Consider the following 7,860-nt stretch of genomic DNA (forward strand, 5'->3'; position numbering starts at 1 on the left):
TGAAATTTGTGCTTGTCTGCTATGAACTTTGATGTTGCAAATGCTGCTTCAGCTGCACAATGAGACTCTTATTACAACTTTAGCTATGAAACTAGAGTTCTTTTTATTTGCATGTATTTGAATATCATCACACCTTGTCCAATTTTAATGCAGCCTTAGGCTTCAAAATGTAAGTATACTCAGCCATTAATAAGATAACATTGTGTAAATGTGGTCTTTCAGTCTTTGATTCAAGCATCTTTTGTGCCTCCCCTTCCTTTTTATTCATAGTGGACAACACACTTAATATTGAGCAGTTGTGTTGTAGTTTTGAATCTTGTTGGTTTAGCATTATTGTAACCTTTTTGAGATAGCTGCATACCAAATCTAACATAGTATCCTAGTTGTATAATTAACATAACACACATTAAAGATAAATCATTACTTCAGCTGCATAATGGTATCATACTTGTGTGTAAACATTTCTGAAATGAAGCTCAGTATGAAGCCCTGAATCTGCTGAAGTTCATGGGAGTTTTAGCTTGGCCTTTATTTGTGCCAAGAGATTAAATTAAATTAAAACTTCAATTTAAATTAATTTAAGAATTAAATCAAAATTTTAAATTAAATTAACATTTTTTTTCTGAAAGACTTAAAGTGCTATTTAAATTGTCCTGGAGGCTTCTTAATTTTCCCACTAATATTTCATCGTTCCTTCTCACACAATCATTAGAATTCAAACAAGGAAAATCTTAGAACATGGTGTGTTGATTAATTACAACATCTAGTGTTTAAATCCACAATGGCACTCTTCTACTAAATGAGAAAGCCATAATATATAGTGTAACTTATTTTTATATGTTGTAAAACTAAAAAAACCCAAACACACAGTATCTATACCTTTTCCCAATCTTTAATTTTTTTTTTAAGTGACTTCCTTTTTTTTCATGTTGGTTAATGACAAATACAATCTTATAGCAAAATTAGGGTGTTCAAGTAGCCTTTAATATTAGGGACAGAACTTTAAATGTCTGCAGTTCTACCACTTTTATTAGCTTTTAAAAAATGTTCTATATTACATGTAACTTCATGGTAAAAGGAAGTGTTAGTGACTTAACACACAATACAGAGAACTTCTTATAAAAAGAGTTCATAGGATGTGTAAACTTGACACACTGACCACACAGTTCACGCAGACAGTAGTAATAGAAGGCAGCAAAAATATCTTGTGGTTCTTCTACATCCTTTGCAGTGTTAATGAAGTAACCTTGTAAATTTGCATCTCTTGATTTGTTCCCCAAGTGCTTTTGCTCATATACCCAGTTGACAGCAGGGAATTAGACAAGTATTTTGGGTATTTGGCTTGTAGATAATTTGTTTTCTTGACTCAGAACTGTATAACTTTTTTCTTAATTCCCAAGTGGAGGTGATTATAGCAAGAGTGATTAAAAGAAGACATTTTGGCCTTTTCAAAAAAGATTTTTAGGGCTTTTTTCTGTATCTCAGGATTACTCTAGCACAAATGGCTACACATGCTGTGTGGAGACCCACTCTGCCTACCACTGTAGGGGTATATTTTGCCTTGTACACAAATCTGATTTGTATGTTAAAATAAAGCTTGTTTTAACCTTTTGGAAAAAGAAGTGCTGTGGTGACCTACTATCTGAAGAGAATAATCTATATTGTAATTGTTCTACCTCAGCAGGCAAGAGCCTGAGCCAAAGAATATGTAGAGATGTACTTAAAATTCTCCAATAATCTCTCTTCTGCCTTGGTGGCTGCATGTAGACCATCAAATCCTTTCCACACAATGTTCATATTACCTCATGCTTTTGGAGTAAAGAACAGATGTACAGTTCCCCCTTCCAACTTAGAAACTGTTACAGTCATGACAGAGAGATCATGTTCACAGCTAAAAATAATGTTCAAGCAGATGTTTTGGGGGAGGGAGGGGGAAATAATCTTGTCACCTAAGCTCCTGGCGAGTTGGAGATCCTGCATCTTCCTAATAATTATAGGTGTTTTTTTAAATTACCTTTTCTCTCATGCATATATCAGACCTTGTGATGAGAAGTTTATTTGCAGTTTCAAGAAAAAACGATTTTGACTAATTGATTTAGTCTCATAAAAATACAAAATGCCAATGTATCTTTACTTTCTGGCAACAGGCCACCAGTGTCTGATAGACATACAATGCTGTTCATAAACACCACAACAATTATGAATTTGGAAGTTGCTCACTGCCCCTTCTATACCAGGAACAGGACATATGTCCAGGAAGAAAATGCTTTACAGATTGCATTGCTGAACTGGAGCGTTCCTTGCTAGTGGTATCCTGGATGCTAAAACTTAAGATGAAAACCAGTTGCAGATTATATGGATAAAAAGATAACAGATCTCGTACTGCTGTATGCTTAAGACTGACAGGTGACATTTGTCCACCAGCGTAGCTGTGCCTGTGTGATCATTACTGATGCTTGTGAAGAGCTGCACCTTCTTGTCCAGCTCAGTACAGCCATTTTTGTATTGCATCTTGCAGTGCATCCAGGGGATGCTGATTTACAAATTCTCCAATAACAAACTATGGAAAGAATCTCATCCTCTTCATTTAGCATCCTATGGTGGGCACTGGCAAAATAAGATGCTAGGCTAGGGGAACAAGAATAAAAATTCTGAAGTGTTTTCAAGGTAAACTCTGAAATTAGCTGTGAGACTGGATGTCTCTGTGTAGACAAGAAAGTACAGACAATACCTATCTTCTGACACTTCATGTGAACTTCAAAAGTCATTGTAAACACATCCTTTTCACTTCATTTTGGCAGTCCAAACAGTGATACACATTTGTGGGACTAAGCTGTGAGACACATTCAGCTGTGGACAATGTCATATCTAGTCTTTTGTCTTAATCAGTTGCCCATAACACTTTCTGCTAAACAGTCACTTTTACTGAAGTTATGGGCTCATTTGAGATGTTTTCATTTCTTCCTGTAGAAAGATAGCCTATGATTAAAATGCATACTTAACATTTTAGAAATATACTGACAGAAGCTTTTTTGGGGGGCAGTGCATATAAAAAACTGTATTTTCAAGAGTGTCATTATGAGATGGGGGTGTGATGACACAAGAAGCATTATTCTTAGTCTAGAAGTCACCTCAGATTTGAGAGCAAGCTTAGAAACCCCCACTAAATTTGCAGATACCTCCAGGTTGTTCCTTCTTCACCTAGATTTAGTCAACTGGTGACTAAAGCAAAGGGAAGAGAAGTGTAGACTGCTGATACTTATTCCTTAGCCTCATTGGTGCTCAAAACATTCAGACCTAAACTCAAGTGGAAAGTGTCATTCTTTCATCCAATCCAAACAAGCTGTATCAGGACTGGAAGTGTCTGGTAGAGCAACAACTGCCTCTTTTTTTTTTTTCTTTTGGACTGTGCCCATTGTGAAGCAGTTCTGGTCTGCAAATGCTGGTGCAGCATAAACAGTGATGACCATGGTGTTTTGGGGCTCCACTATGTCAGAATTTTTAAGTGTCCGGCTTGGGGCTCTAAAGTTGGCTGATAAGTGTCTTAAGCCATCCACTGTCCATCATGTAATGGCACTAGTAGTTTTCAGAAATTACTTCCCAGCTTTGTATCGCCTGCTGTCCCACATAGTCCTTGGCCTAGCTGTAGAAGCAACTGCCTTTGGAGGGAGTTTGAAACTGTCATTATACTTCTGAGGTTCACATGAAATCTGTTCTAGCTGTAGAAACTTCTGTTATTCTTACTAGCAGAATATTCTTCTCCCTTAGTTCTAACAGGTATGAGTTGCAGCACAAGGTTGTGCTCTGGGCTCTACATCTCTCCTGAATTCATCATTTGTCCTCTTATTCTATGTAAAAATACCAAGACTTGTGTAATTGAAAGTTATTATGGTTCCCATCCAATTTCTTGTGCTACAAAGTTCTGTCTCTATATGGAAATTACTGAGAGACAATGCTTTTTCAGCCCATTATTTTGCAAGAATAAGAGTTCGGGTTTATTCTTTTCATCCGTACTTGTCCTCTGAGTAGTGGAGAAGGAAAGAAATTACATGGAGAGAAGGACACATAAGAAAAGAACATAATTTCCTATACAGGTTATTTACATATGAGTGGCTTTACAAGTTCTAAAAATGCCTACTAGCTAATACAGGGCAAAAGTGTTTCAGAATTCATTTTTTAAAATTAGTGCTATAAATAAATATTAGTGCTCAGTTGCATTACTGTAGCACTACTTAGAATGGCTGAATACCCAGAGGCGTCCAAGCTGGAGATATTTTTTTATAAGTACCAAGTTGCAGAAGGTGAGCTGAGTTTTCTGAATAGCGAGTTCTTCATGTTTTTGTAAGGTCGTAGATTGGCCAATCAAAAATAGGGCAAACCAACCCAATTAATAATTTTTTGAAAGTTTTGGGCTAAGTACATTGAATTGTCCCCCTAATTTCATAGCTTCTGAACTCAAAGGCAGTTCTGGGTTGATGCTGTTTCAGTAATCATCTCTGAACTACTTCTTTATCAGTCAGAATGCTGACATTGTTTGTTATCCAAGTCCACCTGAATGAACAAAATGGCACAAGATGTATCTAATGCTTTAATAGTCAGAGCGCTTTTGTCTGCTACTTACTATCATGCACTCAAGTTTTACATTTCCAATATTATCCAAGTCTCTGCAGATTTGTCCTGTAGTTACTTTATCACTGAAGTCTATCTTCTTGATAAGAAAAAGTCAGCAAGTCTTAAAACAGGGTAAATTTAAATTACATAGACCTGCAGCCTCACACCACAACACACAAAATTCTTCCTGTGCCACGTTGGCCTTAAAGGAATCAGATACGGTGCTGGAGATCAGGTTCCTGCCCTTCCCCGAAGTGTGAGGGAGGAATGTCATTGTGCTGTGTCCGAAATATTTGTCCCCTGAGTCTGATGTCTTTATCAGCTACTTCAGCTCTGGGAAAGCTGCTGACTCCCTGCCTCTCAGCAATGGCAGAAGCAATTACAAGTTGTCCTGGTTTTGCTAGGATAGAGTTAATTTTCTTCTCAGTAGTTAGAAGAGCTGTGTTTTGGTTTCAGTTCAGACTTGTTATGAGAAGAACGTTGATAAAAATACTAATGTTATTGCTGCTGGAGCTCAAGGCCACGGTGTTTGGCTCTTTACAGCTGCATTAGGACTGGGAGGGAGAAGAGCAGTGAATAGCAAAGCCCAGAACTGGCATTTGGATGTGCCAGTGAGATATTCCATATCATATCCCGTCATGTCAGTATATTAACCAGGGCTGATCAGAAATCAGGGGTATGCTCTCGGGGATCTCTTGGGCTCGCTCTTCCAGGGTTTTGGTTTCGGGACTGTCTGGTCTCCGGGATCACTGGCTGGCACGAGCTGGGCATCAGTCGGTGGGCGATGAGCAATTGCACTGTGCATCACTCATTTGTATATTCTGTTATCACTGTTATCATTAACATTTTATTTTACTTAGTAAATAGTTTTTATCTCAACCTATGAGTGTCCTTGCCCTTTTCTTTCTAATTCTCTCCCCTACTCCCTGGGGAAGAGTGAGAGGCTGTGTTTGGCTGCAAACCAAAAGGGTGAAACCACCACGCAAGTCCTCCTCCCTTCAGAGGAATTTGACCCCGCTCCTAGACCCCCTTTTTGGGGCAGTGCATGGCAAAGTATCATTCTGCCAGCACCGCTGCCCTGCTGCAGGGCTTCCTGCCACACAGATGTGCTCCACCAGATGGAGGTCACACCGGTAATTGAGACTCGCTTTACATGGCATGTATGGATGGGGCTCGCAAAGATCCTCATAAATGCCACTGCTTGTTTCCATAGTGACTTTGATGCTTCAGAATGGAAATGACAAAAAAGCTGGGAACAACATGAGACAATGCAGGAGCTAAGGGCACTTCAGTGACGCATATCTGAGTTGCTCTGTGCTATTCTGAAGTGTCAGAAAACCCAGCTGTGACAGACAAGTGTTGTCCAGCAATGATATTACAATTTCTGTAATTGCCCATCCTGTGGTTGATTTTGCTATTTATTCTGTTTAGTTTGGGGCGTTTTTTAAAGGTTACTTTCTACGCCAGCTATTAGGCAGACAACAGTGGCATTGGTGTGACTTTTGGGTATCTCCACCTGTAAGTGCAGTACAGGGATCAGTGGTTTGAAAGCTATGCTGTGCTTTTTAGAAATACAGGCATTTATGTATAAAAATCACATGGGAGTACCATTGGGATGGAACAAGATAAGCATTGCTCTGCCTTTTAAAAAATATTTATCTTTAGAAAGTTGAAATGTACTTCAATTTCATGTTGTTAATGGAAAGTACTTAACTGATGCTGACCTCTTATACGTTTAATGCCAAGTCAAGACATGTGGTGTATACATTTATTTCACTGTTTAAAGTAGTTGACTTGTGTTTCTGCCTTATTTAAGTGTCAGTTGCATGGCAAACATCATGGGAATAATTACTTCACCACCCCATGTTCCCCCCCGCTACCAAAACCTTGCCACGCAAACCCAATACACCGAACGAGGGAATTGGTAGCTTGTCAGTATTTCAATAATGACATTCCCAGCAATGACCAAGACTTCTATACTTGCAGAAATGACAAAAGCCTCTTCATCACCTAACAATCATCTTTGTCAAGAGCTCTCAATCAGTGCAAGGCCAAAATATTTCACATCTAGTCCTTACATTTCACCTAAGATTTGCTCTGCTTGTGACTTTTGTGTATTTCCATCGGTTTTAGTCTCTGCATACATAGTAGTAGAGTGATTAGGAAGTATATTGAACAGGACCATGGAGGTTTGTCTTTCTGAGAGATTCAGTGTTGATGCTGTCAGTCAGTTTAACAGCTTCCTTTCTGGATGGAGAGTATAACTACAGGGGACAGTCCATCTTTCAGGTTACTGCATTGTGTGTATCTTGCCTGCCTTTCCCAGGAATCGAAGCTGGGCTCAAGAAACCTGCCTACACTTGTTGATCATAGATAGCATCTAAGTAGGGGGAAGGAGAGACAGACTTAATGATGACTGAGCAATTAACCTGGTTCACCTGCTAATCTGCTTTGAAGAGGATCTGCAATTGAAGAGAAAACTCTAACTACTGGTGCAACAGCTCCTCTCAACTGAGATGCTTAAAAAAAATTATCCTTCTAATGTCTCCTTTACACATCAGATCGGCTGGTTCATGTTTTTCTACACTGAAGCTGCTTTTCCAGCCTTTGCTCTTCCTAGTACGTTGCTAGATAGTAACCTATCCTAGGGACCACAAGGCTGGGCTAATAGAGGCCAGCTCCAACTGCAAAGCAAAAGATGGAGGTGTTTCTTGCCACTGTTGCTGTGTGTTAAGAGCATCTAGGAATGAAAATAACTCTCGAAGGATTTACAGCCCTTGCCACACACTGAGTCACAGCGCTGAGGATTCAATAACAGGAGCCCTCCAGGTCCTTGAAATGCTTCTTTCAATGAACATCCACTCCATCACACCAAGGCTGAGTGTAAACAAACTTTTCTATCCATACACTTATCTCGGCCACCTATGGGGTTTTCCTGATAACGCCATGGCAGGCTCCAGAGGAGAAAGCAGTAGTCAGCTACTCCTGGTACTGTTTCAGCATCAGGGATCAAATTAACATCCCTGAGGATGCAATACCTTAAGTGATTGAACTTCAGAGGGCTTGTCTGCAGGCTTTTTTTAAAAAAAATAAATAAGTTAGCAGCTGTGGGGTTGCGTGATGAAAGCAGACATGGAAGGGATGGAGGGAAGGATGGAATTAAATGTGCCAGGGAGGGATGAGTGGGACCTCTGCTCAGCCTGGGGGACATGAGACGGCCGGGCTGTGGCCATGGGGCAGGGGCAGATC

This window comes from Antrostomus carolinensis, unplaced genomic scaffold, assembly GCF_000700745.2.
Source record: "Antrostomus carolinensis isolate BGI_N321 unplaced genomic scaffold, ASM70074v2 scaffold40989, whole genome shotgun sequence".
Taxonomy (NCBI): domain Eukaryota; kingdom Metazoa; phylum Chordata; class Aves; order Caprimulgiformes; family Caprimulgidae; genus Antrostomus; species Antrostomus carolinensis.